The sequence below is a fragment of the Anguilla anguilla genome, chromosome 3 (assembly GCF_013347855.1).
Source record: "Anguilla anguilla isolate fAngAng1 chromosome 3, fAngAng1.pri, whole genome shotgun sequence".
In the NCBI taxonomy this organism is placed as follows: domain Eukaryota; kingdom Metazoa; phylum Chordata; class Actinopteri; order Anguilliformes; family Anguillidae; genus Anguilla; species Anguilla anguilla.
In genome coordinates, this window is record NC_049203.1 from 48,907,978 (window position 1) to 48,924,599 (window position 16,622).

The 16,622-nt window shown below is 42.8% G+C and overlaps 1 protein-coding gene across 7 annotated transcripts in view; it reads left to right on the forward strand.

The window, feature by feature from the left end:
• Positions 1-16,622, forward strand: part of farp1 (FERM, RhoGEF (ARHGEF) and pleckstrin domain protein 1 (chondrocyte-derived)) — an 84,065-nt gene that overhangs the window by 11,577 nt on the left and 55,866 nt on the right. The gene's annotated exons all lie outside the window — the stretch shown is intronic.

A 16,622-nucleotide genomic window follows, 5' to 3' on the forward strand; every position in this document is an offset into this window, starting at 1 on the left:
CTCTGAATTAATCTGAGATACTTTCATAGATAATACTCTAATTTTAATGGGATATAAACCTTTGTAAACAAAATATAAATATAATTTTGGGATAAATTATGTATTTCTGTGTTTCCCTACTTTGTAGATACCCAAGGGAGTCTTAGAGAGCCTAAATTAAATGTATTTTCTTTTTAAAAATGTTTATATTTGCTTTTCTAATGATATGGGCTCCTGCTGGGTGTATTTCTTTTGCCCAAGAAAGCCGTTCTTTAAAGAGGGAATATTATGTGGACAGCAGTCTGTTGTTATGGGTAACTTGTTGTTATGGAAACCGAATTAAACTTCAAGATTACCATTGCATGAATGGGACAACAGAATGATTGGTCTAAATTTGTCAATAATGATATATTGCCTTGAATTCTCTACATTTCATTTTACTTCCTCTCTGGTCTAGAAGACAATTTCCTTTTTGTTGGATTCGGGCACTAAAAACAAAATGCAAGATGGTACTTTTACAGAGAGGAGCTATTTTTCCAAATCCTCTGCCATTACTCCATTCCTTTGAATGGCTCATAACACTAAATATAGTTTGCACATAGATGGTTTGAATATCATGTAGGAAGACATATTTTTGAGATTTTTATGGAGAAATTGTCAGAATTTATTGCACATTCTATTGGGAAAAAATGTAGAGTTGCTTTTTGAAAGTTCCAGTTTTTCCAATGTGTGTGCCAGTTTATGGCACTTGTTTTCCATAGTATAAATAAATGACCAGTGTGGACCAGATAAGGTTTATAGTTGTTAATAGGTGTTAATGAACATCCAGGTGTTCTGTTAATCTTTAATGCCTGTCTAGCCAGTATTGCTTAATGGCTTAACAAGGTATGCACTGTTTTGAAAAATACTTTCCTGGGTTTGTAAGGCTCTCTATTAGAGGTGATGTGCAAAATGGACTGGAGTCATTTGCTGGTTTCCAGAGGTTTTTATAATAATACCAGCGCTAATATGGCTGGCTGGCAGTGCAGTGCAGTGCTCTAGGCTCAAAGTTTTTGCACAAAAGCCATTTGTGTGGAATCACTAACCTGAACCAGTCAATGAGCCTGTTCTTTCCTCCTCAGGGACACTGCATTTAATTATCTTGCATAAAACAACAGTGGTATTTGAGTGGAATTTGCTATTCGAAATGTTGACATTTATAGAGTAAAATGTGTGTATATATATATATATATATATATTTGTGTTGGGTTTCATTTTTTTAATTGGCTAGATGATCTGATTAAACAGTGAACAAGACCAGGTCAAATCCTAGTATATGGCTGGACCTAACACACCTCATCCGGCCAACCAATGGTGTAACTTCATCACTCAGTCACTCAGTCACAGACATTCGCGTTTGTAGGGCTGGCCCCGCTGTTGCGGTCCAACCAAAAATATGTTTAGATTTAAAATAAGGGAGTATAAAATATACTTAACATGCATACATACTTAGATGGCTGACTAAATATATTGACATTTTTACTAGATTTGCATTCAAAGTTTTTATAGGATTGTGAGCTGTAATGTGCATTGGTGCAGGACACTTGATAGAGTTTGTGTTGTCTTAGTTCATTACCACATGCTCCTGTGATTGCCACAGGTAAAGAATAGCCACAGTGCTAACTAGCATACAGGGCACTCCAGGACTCTCCTCCACAACGTCCAAGCTTCTGCAGTCAGTGCTTCATCTGTTGTCAGTCGATTAGCAGCGAGTGACCTCCCAGAGCAGGCCCATATGGCACCAGCTATTGAAGGGGGTAGGTGTAAGCGCAGACTGCGTAGCTACGGGCTGCTAGCCTTAGCCTTGACCTCGGTCCAGATGGTCTCTTTGTGACTGTAGGTGGCTGTGCACACGCCTGGTGTTCTCCTTTAAACAGCTGCACTGGCGGCTGGTGGCCCATCCGCATGGGACTCTGGACGTTCCGTAAAATCGCAAAGAGTTACCATGACAGCTGTCCTGTTGTGCTTTGTTCCCTTGGCTTGGTAGAGAGGAACAGAGGGGTATGTTTTTCTTCATTTGCCAAAAGTAGCACAAATAAAATATACCTTTAGTGAAGATTTGGGTTATTTTATGACCTAAAGTGATTATAGCCAGGCCCAGTAAAAATGTAATATAATTGATATTTAATGTTTCATTTTGAAACATGTTTTGCTTATCTTGGAAACAACTTTTTTGGAAAGATGAATTAAAATGACTCTGGTAGGAGACATTTAATTTGCAGGAGAATTTGACTCGTGTACAGGCCCTACAGGTTTAATCACTCTGTCACGAAGGACTGTATTTGAATTTTGCTAAGATTTCATGGTCCTGGAGAGCTGTATGAAAGCACTGAGACTGTTGGCAAGATAAAGTTATAAGCACTTTGGGGATTATTACTTTGTGAAAGATGGGGTGTTATTGGGAATTGTAGGCAGCTAATGACAAGACGAGCATGTCCAGTTATGAGGTAATATGTTTTTCGATTGTCACCATGGGAGCATTCAGTTCTGCCGTTTGACTGGCTAAGACTGAGCACAAAAAAGGTCTATTCTCAGTTCTTAAAGAGCCACCTGGGCTTCAAGGCTGATTTGAAGGTAACTGAACAATCTCAGCACTGTTTGGACGGCTGTGAAAGGACAACACGAGGCTCATTCAGAAAGCAGGTTCAGGTAGTCACAGCAAGCCCTTATTACACCTGCCTCTGTAACCTAGCCTGGATTGTGTTCCCATTTGCTGACATGTATATGGGAGGAGAATGGTGATATGTGGTAACTTTGGAATATTTTAGATTTTCACTGCCAGTAGTCAAGTTCCCTCTTGCTTTGTCCTAGTTCACTGATGTTTTTGTGTACTGCTTGGCATTTGTTTCTTCAGCGTTAATGTCAGTCAATATGTACTTGAATTCATGAGGACGCTTTCTTATACATGGTTAAACTAAACAAACCCTAGCTTTTCATCGGCATGGAAATGCTGTACCAAAGTACATTTGCCCACAGATTTATCCGTAGATATCTCTGATTGCTTGAAGATACCAAGTGTGAGACTACTGGGTTGCCTGGCACGTGGATGGGCCCCATGGTCGGGCATTAAATCTCGACCATGCCGGTGCCAGCTGTGGCTGGCAAGGAGACGCGCAAGTGTTTCCCAGCAATCGGAGGGTTTCATGAAGTACTGATTAGTTGTCATTTAGCAGAAATAGTTTTTAGTTAATCTTGCAGTAAGTCTCCTTTATGTTCGCCGTACTTGTGGTTGTCATGGATTAATGAGTTTTTTATGTTAATTAAAAAGAAAAATTTAACAAGAAAGTCTAGAACAAGTACAAATGGGAACATTTGAATGCAATGAAAATTATTTTTATATATATATATTTTTTTTAAAAGCAATTTGTTATTAAAGGCAGCTATAACGTTCCTGTTCAGGTTCAGCTTTTTACCTTAGAAATGGACGTCCGTCTGTCACTATAATGCAGTGGCGGTGGAGGAGCCGAGGTAAGCAGTTTCCAGCCCCCTCTCTATTTGTGTGGCTCTGAATTTAAGAATTTAACTGCGTTAATCCATTCAGCTGACACAACCTCATCAAGCAGTCAAAGACTGATACTGTTCTGGGGATGATGGGAAAAAATCTAATTGGTGAAATATTTCTGTCCCTCCTGTGGGAGGGTTCGAAGCATACTGATGATGAAGAGAGATCATAAATGTGCTAAAGCCCACTCAGCTCAAAGTAATGCCCTGCTAAAACGCCTTGTTATTGCATTTGGACACAGTTAAAACAGGGTGCTTCTTTTGAAGAAGTGGGGTAGTTAAAGCAAACTTGCCTCAGCATTGATTTCAGCCTGCACTCGACAACCTGCTCAATGTGGGTCTGTTCTCTAGACGTGGAACCAGTGCATCTGCATTTTCATTGCATTCAGTTAGCAAGAATCTGGTTTGACCTGTAGTTTGTTGGTATTACCTGGAAGCACTCTCCTGTTTAACCAGTAAGAACGAGGACAGAAATGTGAAACTTCTCATTGGGGGCTGTCTGACATCATTCTCGGAACATCTGTGTCATTCTGAGGGGTAGTGCAGGGAACAGAGAGGGCAATAACACAGAAATATGCAGGAAGATAAAGTCAGAGGAACGTTTAAGGAAAGGCTTAATAAAGAGGTCTTAAGTAGACTGATGGCCCGAGTGAGTCAGTGAGGAAGATATCGTCTTCAATTAAGCTGAATTGGCAGACGCCCAATTTCGAAGGCCTAAGCTGTGTTCATGCAGTCGCAGTTTCCTGTGGAGGTTCTGAAGACTGTTTCTTTGAGGAGTTACTGCGGACTGCAGCAGTTTTACAAAAGACACAGGCACAGTCCACTTTATACTTTTTTGTACTTTGCACTACTTATGGAAAGTCTATAAAAGGAAAACAACCGTTCTCCTTCGGAATATAAATGAGTGAAAATTTCTGAAAGTAATTTCCCTTTTCTCAGACAGGAGAGATTCAGTCCTAGCTCTGAAAAGTATTCTTGTTTGCTCAAGGTTTTAGTATAGACTATTTTCTTCCTTCAACAAGTTTTTTTTTTTGTATTGGAAGCAACCGGATATTCTATAATTAAAGGCAATGTATAATTCCCAGCCACAAATACCAGGATTTTTATTGTGTAAATCCCTTCCCCTAATTGCTCTGGGGAAAAAACTGTTGTGCTTCAGTATTGTACTTATGGTTTTTTTCATTGCATTTCATATAAAATAAACCTCTTAAAGCACAGTGGGTTTGACACTGCAAACAGGCTCCACTGTAACCAGTAGGGTTTGGTATGACCTCATGTTATTCAGTAACGTTTAAGGATGTTTTCACACCAAGTTCCCTGGTAATAGGCTACATCAAAGCATATACTTTGAACCAAACTTGTGGTTTCCCTAGATTGATTTGCTTAGCTGTAGGCAAGGAAAAGCTGAATTTTCATTTTAAATTAGTTTTTTTTAAATAAATGTGGGGTTATTCCACTTGCTGCTGTGTACAGATCAGATTTTGATTGGTTTTACATTGCAGGTTTCTATCATGCTCTGTTTACTTGTTGTTCAGCTGCAGTCTACAAGTACAGGGCAAGGAATACAAGACCCTACATACTGCAATCTTACTTTTCCTGTGCATTATTGGTGCTTTCAAATATTAACTGCAGTGAAAGTAACAGTCTGAAACGTTGAGAATACTCCTTCGAATAGTCCTCTCAAGAACAACATCTGGACAGGAAAAGACTTAAAGGTAAATAGGTGACAGTACATGTCACTTCCATGGTTTGGTTCCCTTTTTGAGAAGTTATTCTCCAATTGAAATTGAATGAATTAATTTCATACTCCAATTTTTTTTGTTGCCCCCCAATGTTCTGACTTAATTTACTGATGGCCCCAGACCACCTTCTCTTATGGTATCTGTTAGATTTATTTTACACCTGTGATTATGTCACTGCCAGAGGTTTCACATATAACGCAAAACTAATTGAACTGTACTTGTATTTGAATCAAATGGTAAGACTAGCTAGGTGTGGAAGCACCTTTGCTTACTTGTAAGAACTAAACCAAGAAAGGTTTGTGGTTTAAATGCCATGGTTCATCTCGGCTGCATTCAGAGTGTGTACAGTGTGATCGAACGTGTCTTTGAACGTGAAGTGCAGAGGATCCATGTCTGGGACCAGGGGCTACGTGGGCTTGGGTGTGCGTGTTATTTGCTACCTAATACGACATCTGTGACTCCACTCCACTGGTACCAGACTCCACTCTTTGGCCAACTCAGCCCTTTCTTTTGTGTTCCAAAGTGGAATATATTTCCCTCTGTCTGGGTATAAACTTTGGAATTTGATACTGTTCTGGAACCCTATAGCATGCTGCATCTTGCTGAACGGAATCAAGGTCTCCATAACTCCCTGACATTCCTCATTGTTCGTCTGTGGTTGTGCTCCTCACTCTGGCTGACATTTGAGAGCGCTTTGAGACAAATAATTATCCTCTTTCTTCACTGCGATGCCTGACACCCAATATGGGAAATCCTGTGGGTGGGGGGAAAAATTTAATCTTGAAGGCTGTGCCCTGTAGGCTTTAAACAAAAACTATTGTAATTTATTCATCTCTATGTTTAATGCTGCACAGAAAGGGTACATACAAAGCTCACAAAAGAGATGGGAGAGGCAGAGATCTGTTGATGTGGAGTTCCTGATTCCCAAAAAGATTTTTTCTTTAATTAAAAAACCGTAATGAGATAAAACGTTCTTTAACTTTGGGTGGGTGCACTTAAATTAATGTCATAAGTACTGTTTCATACCTTTATTTATCTTATTTTGGTTGATATATGCATTCATGTAGAACTATTTCCTAGTGTTGCACTCATAGGCAGATCTGATAGCACTGCAGTGATTGGCAAGGTGCTATGATTGCCTTAGACATCTGTTGCTAATATGAACTGAAAGAGTGCGTTTGACAGAAACCAGGTTTAAAGAACATGCTTTTGAGAGCAAGGCTCTTTGAGGCATAGACATTCTCTGGTGATGTAAGAGTTACCTGTATCAAATACTGGCACAAAAGAACATGCACACAATGTATGAAAGGTTCCAAGCACACCAGTTTAAAATACTGTTTTTTAGTCCCATTTTCCCCAGCAACCATTTTACCTATTCTCCTGAATTGTGTCTATTTTCAGATGAGACTGACGAACTCAGTAGAGCGTGTTTTTTTTTAGTTTTGTTTTTGTTTAGTTCGGCACTGTCTAAGCTTGTTTGTTGGAAATATCACATTTCAGTGGGTTCATTTATATGACAAAAGTGATGTGTCTTAGCTCGTTATAATTTCTGCCCTAGCAAGTAAGAAAATGTCCCCTACAGGAACAGACCCAGCATTTCTCCACCCTAGAGTAATTAGACAAATTGTGTCTTGCTATTTTGGCCTACTGTAATTGCGGCTGAAAATAACAAGTATGTGAATTAGTGGTGTTAATCTTGGAATGTAATCTTCCGGGGGTGTGTCAAAGGGTGTGGGGTATACTTGGAGCATTGCGGTTCACCACCTAGATGCTATTAATGTGCATGTTATCCGATTGTATTAGTTTTAGATCCTATTGATTATGAACATTCATAATTGTCTTCTTGGATATACACTGTAGATTCACATATCAATAATTGGTATCTTGGATATACACTGTAGATGTGCATATCAACATGGCTGTGCTTAACCTCTGAAGGGTCTATAAGGTGCAAGAAGGCACCTAGCAAAAGATGGCCCTGGTTAGAAAAGAATACAGACTGAGACTTGTTAGTTGTGGTGTCTTACTGAGCAGCATACTGGCCATCAAAGCCCAGTGGAAAAGCTCCTCCAGTAAAATGAACTATGTGCCCTCATCATGGCCGGCAGCCTGCAGCCACAGTCCTCCTCCTCCTCCACCTTATCGCCCTGCCGTTCACTGGACCTGCATTGGCTCATTTCGTTCTGTGGCCGAAAAAGGAGGACTGTGTGAGTCAAAGGCAGTGTGACTCGGTGCAGCATTGGGGAGGCTTTGATGTCACAGCGGCGTGTACTGGACGATTGGGGTGTTGCCTGTGTTTTCAACGATGCACATCTCCTGGGTGTTCCACATCGATTTAATAGAATGAAGTTCCGCTTTATCTGGTGTTACACTAATTCTGCAGTTGGTATGTGCAGGACTTTTCTGTAGAAGTGCGTTTATTTTAAAAAAGCATGTTATGGAGTAAAATAAACCTAATTCCACTTTAACTGGTTGTACTGTAATTCTGCAGTTAGTGTGTGCAGGAACTTTCTCTAGAATTGAGTTCATTTTAAAAGGCCTGTTATTGAGTACCAGTGAATTGCTTAATTATGCTTTGCTTTAAGATTGCAGAAGCTACCTCTGTATTGTTTTTCAGTGGCTACAGATGCAGTGTTCTTTATTGAAGCTGTAACTTCTTGAAGTGGCTGCGAGGAATGCTTCTGATGTCTTAAGAACTCATTAAAATAAACCCTGTGGCTTTTTCCTGTGCAACCAACCCGTCTCGTTTCCCATTAAGGCTACTTAGTTTCCACAGTTCAATTTCTTCATAAATCGTACACAGTAGGCCCATAGCCACGTGTGAACTTCCAGGGTCTCGCTGTACAACCTGGCTTGGGATGTGCGCAATGGAATGAATTTTTGATAACCGATTAGCCCACAGCTTTGGAAGTTAAATAATTGATTAATCACATTTGATACACATTTGAATTTCTCATCTTTAATTAGATTTGTGCTAATTTTTTCAACATGGGCCTAAATGTCATCACTGACCAGTTAATTCTCATTTGAATTTTGGCTTCAATGATCCATTACTGTGCTCATGTTTCAATATTGTTGCATGGATTTCACTCTGTGATTTTCTTTTCTCCTGATTAAGACCGTATTTTTTGCATAAAGACAAACCCACATTGTCTTTTTTAAACCTGTCATTGAGTTCTTAATAGAAGCCAAATTGATCACCTTTGATCCGTGTTTACCTGACACATTTAAATGATCCTTACAATTGGAATCGTCTTAAAACTGAACTTGAGTTTGTCTGATAAAATGGCCCTTTTAATATGAAGATGTATTCATATTGTGAGAAGGGAGAGACTAAATAAATTTCCACATTCCTCAGTTAAAGGACAGATTGCACACTGGGTTTTCCAAGTCAAGTTCACCAGATGCTTTTGGTGTGTGTTGCAGTTATTCTTCTCACGAGGAGAAAATGTATAGAGAACATCTCATCATGTAATTTTTTTGTTTGTTGACCTACCTCAAAGCAAGCGCTGTTATTTTATTTTCTGCGACAGACGATCGGAGATTTATAGGCATTCAGGGGCGTTTATTCTTTTAGCGACTTTGTTTTTTTTAGGCCCTTCTTTCTGACCTCGGCGGAATGCGAAGGAAACCCATTAAAGTTCTGCTGAATGAAAGGGGCTTGTGTGCGGCGGGAGATGAACAGTCCCCCGCCTCCCTGTGCGTGTTCCAGCGCTCATTACTGAAACGCACATGTGAAGAATGAACCTGCTGTCCCTGCCGCTTGCCGCTGTGTTTTGCGAGTGAAACGGGAGCACTTTACCCGCTCGTAAAACTTCAACTTTTTTTGAGAGAATCAGCCGCCCTCAGTCTGAAATGAAGCCTGTTGTTCTCAGCTTGCTTTCCGAGTCTGGTTTAACCAGACTGGTTACGAACGTAAAGCTCGAAAACGGCTTTCTGTCTGGTCTGTGGAATAACTAATGAAGCGCAGTTATCCGTTTCGTAACCCGGCTTCCCGCAAATTGTTTTGACGGTATCTTCCATTTTGCCATCTGTTGTGTGCGCGTTTGTGGTGTGTGAATCTTATTCCTTTCTTTCATTTGGGTCATATGTAGTGCTTTGAAAAGCCTCCATTTTGGCATTTTCTCCTCTTTCTCATGGTCTTAAATTCTTTAATCCAGTACAGATGGGTTTCACTCCTGATCCTCTGTCCCACACAGGTGCAGTACATGCAGTGCCAACTATAGCTGTACCGGCAGTAGATTAAAGTTAATTGGCAAAATAAGAAATTGAAGTATGGAATTGCCACTAATTACCTTAATTTTGTTCCCCATATTTCATTTACCTGCAATTTTTATAAAACGGAAAGTCTTTTGCCTTCAGAAGTGTTTAGTCAAAGCTTTTATAATTTTTCACATCATGATTCTAATTGCCATTTCCCTGTAAATTCATTGAGAATTTGCATTCTTGTTGCTTTCTGTTGCTGTTCAGTTGTACAGTTCTACCTTTTATACAATTCTATACCTGGATAATATAAAATATAAAAATAGCTTTGGCAGGTCAGAATCTTCCCTCATCCTGGATTTGTATGCTTCTATAAGAGCATCCGCTCTTATAGACGATGCTATTCTTCTCTGACAGGCTCATATAGATCGTGCTACGGCGGGTCACAGCCTGGTTTTTGTGCCAGCTGCTCTCCTCTGCAGCGACGGCGCGGAAGCTGACGGGAGTCGGGGGTGATTAAGGCAGCGGTCTCGCCAGCCTCTCCCCGGGGCGCGCATCTTGCTCCAAATCACACTCCAAATCACGCTCCTGTCAGAAAGGGGGTCTGACATCGCATGTCCGCGGGTCGCACATGCATCTTCACCCGCCTTTGGCTGGGAAACAGGAGGATCATGGGAGTCTGGTTCCACTGCTGATTGTGGGTAAAGTCTTTACAGGGAAATATGTACTTGAGAAAAGGTCAGCATTCAGACTGCTTTAGTTTAGTCTTTCTATGTGGAGCTGAAAATAAAATCTCCAAGTTCAAGAAATGGTATGAAAAATAATGTATTGCCACACGTCATTGCTTTAATCATCTTTTCTAACATGTCGTGCCAAAGGACTCAAAGACAGTAAAGGTAGAGCTGTTGAACTGTGCATGGGAGAATGTAATGTGTTCTGCATGCAAGGTGTAATTGGCCATAGCGTTGGCCAGGGAGAGATGGTTTTATTCAGGGGCCTCCATAGGCAGCTAACCCTGTAGCGCCCACTAGCGCCCCCCTGGTCAATCAGACGCAGGCAGGCTGCGCGTGCCAGCTGTGTCTGCCGCGCAGGCCGCAGGCACAGTAGCTGCCGCAGCTCAGCTGGTGGTCTGACGGGTGGAAGGGGAATACGCAGCTGGCTCCACGCATTTCTGAGGAAGCGCATGCTGGTGTGCAGCCCTTCCAAAGCAGCGCATGGTAGAGAAGTAATGGCACGTGCCCACAGCTATAATCATGTATTCTAGATTAATGCGAAAAATGGAAAAATGCGTAGTCAAGGAAGTGGAAAATGAGTGAGCGCTATGAGGTGGCACGTGTGGAAAGACTAACAATGGTGAAGGGGAGAGGCACTTTTTAGAGGTGTCTGAGATGGGCCGGGTAGTGGGCGCGCACTCTCATGTAGCGCTGGGGTTTAGCGTCACACAGAGTGTGGCCGGCGACGGCTTTGCCTTCGGAAGTGGGACACTGCTGGAGATGCTGTCTGTCATTCAGCACGGTCAGTTCCCATCTCTGCTGATGTTCCCTGAGAGGATATTCTGAATGTCCAACCGGGAGCTAGCGATGTGTATTGTATCTCTTGCTTCGGAAACTAAATGCACGTGCCGTATCCTTATTCCACATATCGTACTGTTTCTCATAGCTCACCTTGACTTTAATTTGTGTTCTCTCCCAGCCAGATGGTGTACATTTTTTTGGGAGATGCTTTACAGCATAATTGTGCTATCTCTGGCGCTGGGAGTCTCTTGATTTACAAAGAGAAATGATGGAGTGGAGCAGCTGTTCTGCACGTCTCCTGCTTGTGCATGAGGATGTGACAGACAGTGTGAGGGTGGGGGGGGCTGGGGGGGTGGGGTGGGGCTTGGGGGGCTGGGGGTGGTGACAGCAGCCAGTGGGTGTGGCTCCACACCGCTCTCATTTGTCCTTGGACACAGATCAGTGGAACCAGACGCAGCCAAACCTTTCACTGTTATTACCCCAACCCCCCCTCGTCTTAAATCTCACTGAAACGTTCCAGTAAAATGGCTGGCCCCACCATGTGACCATGGTCCCTCAACCATTAGCACTCCTATAGCAAGGGCAAATGGATTAGGCTTTGGCCTGCGCTGATAGTCACAGTCTGTGCCCCTCTTGCTTGTCGCTCCATTTCGCTTTTTAATCTCTGTCTATACGTACGACTCTGGTTTCCTAGCAACCAGGGCTCATATAGGGGGGTGGAATTGCAGCTACTGATTCTGTAGGCTTGAATTGGTTATTTTGTGCAATTAAAATGAATTGGCTGGCTCATTTGTGCTATGCATATTAAAATGTGGATTCAATTTTTTGTGTAAACTGTATTAGCCATGCCATTAGTACCATTAGCGTTTCGACCTCAATTTTTCCTCATTTGCTACAGTGACACTGCATTAATATTTTATCTTTAGCTTTCCAACAGTTTTGCTATGAGGCAAATAAAGAAGATTATTGTTGATGGTGAAGATCCACATCTAAACAAAGAAAATATTTTTTTATGGATACAGGGGAGTACTGCATGATTCTTATATTTACCTATATTTTATCGATATTTACCATTTCTGGTTTTTGGTCTGAGCAGCAAAGGCCATACCTTCAGTCGCCTGTAATATCTGATACCCTTATCTCTCTGAATGGACTTAACATAATTTGATTTGCATATACAGTAGGCAGTCCTGACCCCTGTATGTTAGAAGAAACGATAATAAGCTAAATCCAGTAAAATGTTAGCCGTGCAAACTGTCCAGTGTGATAATTGCATGCAGGTTCGCACCAGGGACTTCAGTGGCACCCTGGCAGTCTGGAAGATGCTGCCAGCCAACCCTCCGTCTCTGTTAGGACCGAATTTCAGGCAAGTTCTGCCAAATTCCATACTAAAAATATCGAGTTCTATGGCCAGTAAGCTGCGACGGCCTCTCTCTCTCTCTCTCCTTCGCGGGGCTGTTTTTATGCCCCCGCTGGAGTCCCATGTTCCATGGGAGAGGTGGGAAGCAGGAAGGGGCCGCTTGTTTATTGGACAGGGGTCAGTCGCAGGCCTCCTGGGAAAGGGCACGGAGCCTGAGAGCGCGGGTCCTTCTGGGAAGGCGCTTTGACATGACTGATGCGTCTCTGCCGTTAGACCCCCTCCACCCTTTCACTCCACACTCTCACAAACCCACCCCCCAAAGAGGGTCTGTATGTGTGTGTGTGTGTGTGTGTGTGTGCGTGCGTGTGTGTGCGGTAGGGAGGGGGCGGGGGGTAGGCCACCGAGGCAGATGTGGATTTCGCCAGCCTAACAACGCATCTGTTAGACACCTTAATGACGTTTTAATGGACGACTCCATTCATTCCGACGTTCCATTGCGAAAACTCCATAAATAATAAAAGCGCGAGATTGCTTGGGCTCTCGGCCCCTGAGTGACATCGATCTGATCTGCAGTGGCTGTGACCGCTGGGGCAGCCCTGTTTCTGTGGTCTGCGGCGTGCAGTGTGTTTTCAGACCGATCTAGCCGTAAATCCCGGCTTATCTCTGACGCTCTCCTCGACAGGGACTAGCGCTGCTATCAAAACCATGGCTGAGCTCAAATCACGCCAGTGGTAATGCAGCGAAAGCTGGCCAAAGCCATAATACATTAAACGTTAAGCATGTTTCATGAGTGTACTAATCATGTAGAGACAGAGTCGGGCTGCTGCAGCAAGAAGATTATCCCGTGAGCAGCCGTACTCTCCAGTGTACACCCTGCCCTCTGTTCTGGAAAACAGGGTAGTTTTGGATTAGTGCGCAGTGACCAGTTGTACACACCAGTTATTTGTCCATATTGGTGACTGAATCTGTCTGTTCATTAATCTTGTTCCCAGTTAGGCATGACCAATGGCGTCCATTTTCGTTGTGTCATTTGTTCATTATTATTCTTAATGGATCAGCTACGGAGTCACTCTCGAAGTAACCTTGAGGTGTTGGTGAGGGGGTGTGTAATGTGAGCCGTGTGTGTTTGCTCATACGTGAGAGGCGAATGTGGCGTTGGCCCTGTGGGGGGGGGGGGGTCAAGGGGCAATGGGCTTAGGCTGATACTGCTGCTCCAGGGAACCAGAAGGCTGTTTATTCTACCAAAGGGATTGACCTTACGGCTACCTTACCCAGATTAATCTTTCTAACCGCTGTCTTTTACTCGTGTTGCGTCTGTTCCCGCTATTAACTTTCCGCCCTTTTAATCTTCTGGAATATTCTCTTGCTTTAGCAGCGAATTACAGCCATTGAAATTGTTTTGTGTATGAAAACAAAAAAATAAGTCCTTAAGTAATAAAGTAAAATAAATAAATACTGAGACATGATGAATGCGTTCTCTTTTATTAAATTAAACCAAGGATTAATTTTGGTATGTTGTGCTTACGGATGCAGATTTGATGTTTTGCCCGGAGATCTGGAACAGCATTTGCGGCACACAAATGCACAGATTTGCGAGAAATATTTTACCATTAGTCACACCGAAAGGTCACTGAAACGAGTCAGTCAGCTAGCTGGTCGATGCAGGTAATATGGATAAATTTGGTATGCACTCGTCTTGATTAATGTAAGTTTGGTTGGCAGTGAGGCTGGGGTGGGGGTTGTGGGGAGTCATTTCTGTTCACGCACATACAAGGTGGGTGCTGCACATGAGTGGTGGTACATTTTCCCCTCTTTCACTGTAATGCACTGTGAGATCATGAGATCAAAGGTGCTATATGAATTCAGCACATTATTGTTATTATTATTATATACATATTTAAATTGATACATGCCATGCTCTATTGAAACTACTCAGGCTAAAGGAGCAAGCAGAGGAGGAACTCAACAGTCAAAACATCTTGTCCCTGAGAATCTGATGGAATTCTGTCATTCACCAGTCCTGCAGACTTGACAGTGATGGAGTTTCAGTTGGGAGCTGAAATGCATTGATGTCAGAAAAGATTTTCTAATGGATGTTCGCCACTCTCTTCAGAGCATAGTGAAGGTCACCCTTGTTTCCTAGTTCAAGTCTACTCTCAAATGCAAAAAAAGAGCTACCTAGAATGGTTAAGCGGCAAGTCAGCCTTTAGCATTAATTTACTGCAGCTGTAGGAGATGCACTAGTTTGTGTAAAGACAGGGCACAGTGAATTTGCACAGTTACTGTGCTAATGCAGGTTTTCATAGGGCTTTATTAACTAGCTGTGTCCAGTGGAAATGGAGGCCGGGTACAAAGGTGAGATGTAATTGCACTGTGCGGCTGCGGTTGCTTTCCATCTTGGCTCTACCGTCTGAAAAAAGTGCCTAAAAACGTTAACTGTGCTTATGATTTGCCAAAGCACACTAATCCGGCTTTTTTATGAACGCATTCCTTTTTGCTCATGCTGCACACGTCAGTATAAAATCGCCTGGTTATTTATAGACATGAAACACACAAGTTTAAAAGACAACGATGAAAGTTTCATCATGTACGGGAAATCGTACATATAAAAAGGAATCGTTCGTATAAAAGAAGCAGGAAAACGAGGTAAATGGAGCCGCGGTTTAGTTAGCCTTCCTGGCTGTAGTTAGTGCAGTCGGCCTCATGGTTGCAGCAGGGTAACCGGGAGCAGTCTGTGAAGGAGACCACCCAGCCTCCCTTGGACGGTCTCCCGCGCTGATGTGTGTGTCTCCAGAGCGGAGCGGAGCTTAGCGCCCGGGTAAGTGGGCCAGCCCGCTCACTCATCATTCGCCGCTCGCTGAACTGGAACAGGACCGCGGCCCTGACGGGTCCCTCAGCGCTGTTTCGGTGATAACGTAACGAGGTCCTGAGTCACACTGGAACGAGGTCGCATGGTCTATGAGCTGCGGCAGCAGAGACCCAGCCTTCTTGCCTGGCACTCGACTGCGGGGGAGGGTCTCACAGCAGTAATGGGACCACCCCCTAGACTAAGAGCGGTCGCCCAGTTCGATCCGCCTCCCCCTCCCTGTCCTCCAAGAAGGACACTGGAAAGCCTGTTCCCTGGAATCATTAAAATAATCTAAAAACACTATTACGCTTCTCTGGCTCCCATAGTAGTGGAATAAATTACAAGAGATACCTGTGGTCAGAGGCCGGCTGCACAGTGGTGTAAGTTATGAATGTGCCTCACTAAATCAGAAACGATGCCAGAGAATACCTGCTTCCCTGGGTGAGCAAACTGGAAAAAATGAAGCTTGGGACAAATGCAGTGATTTAGAGGAGAGGTTTTCTCAGAAGTGTGTCAAGGAGAAATATTTTTAGAAGCTACTACAACAGTACAGCTAGCCTGAAAAAATTCAATTAATGTCACTTGAGATTTGCCCCCCACCCACCCCCGTTACCCCATGATTAATAATTGCAATTTCAACACTTACACTAATGTTATAGATTTTCACAGGTATTGGCGGTTCAAATAACTTTGTTTCATTACCTTGTGCTTTCGAGTTTAAGCAAACGATACCACTCCAATGAACCTACTCTTCAAAATGGACGCCTCTCTGACAAACCTGTTTCCCTTCCCTCCCTTTACCTGACTGGTTGCTAGGTTACACCACAGCACACTAACTGTTGGGCTCCTAGGCTGATGGCTGTTCTGTGTGGCTTGCAAGTATTGTTCATTAATAGCAAACTAGTAACACACCAGACTGAAGCACAGACTGTGCATTCTACCTGACCTGCTGGCCCACAGTAAACCATATGAACGCTTGTATAATGCAGTATTGCCATGTTGTGCTCAGTATGTTGGAAAGCATCAGGCTTTGTGCTAATAACAGCTTTGGTTCATATGATGGTGTCTGAAACACTACACTGAGTTCTGTACCAAGTTCTGTTGCATGCATCATACGTTCATGGTGATGGTTCATTTCATAGGGTGAGTTGCTTTAAAAGAAAATAAAATCTTTTTTTTTTTTCAGAAATGCTGGATCTGAAGCCAGGCCAGATTTTGAATGTTAATGTTAAAAGGGTAGAAAAAATATTTATAGATTGATGATAGTTCCTCTGCCTGAAGTGCAGACTATGAGAGTGAGAAGGATGGTTATGGCCTGCTCTTTTAGCAGCAGAGATGGAGACCTGAGAGGGGGTTTGGCTTAAATGGCAGTTGCATTGTGGGAAGGTGGATCAGTGAGGGTCTCGTGGGTCATTGGCGGTCTGAGCTGCACCCCT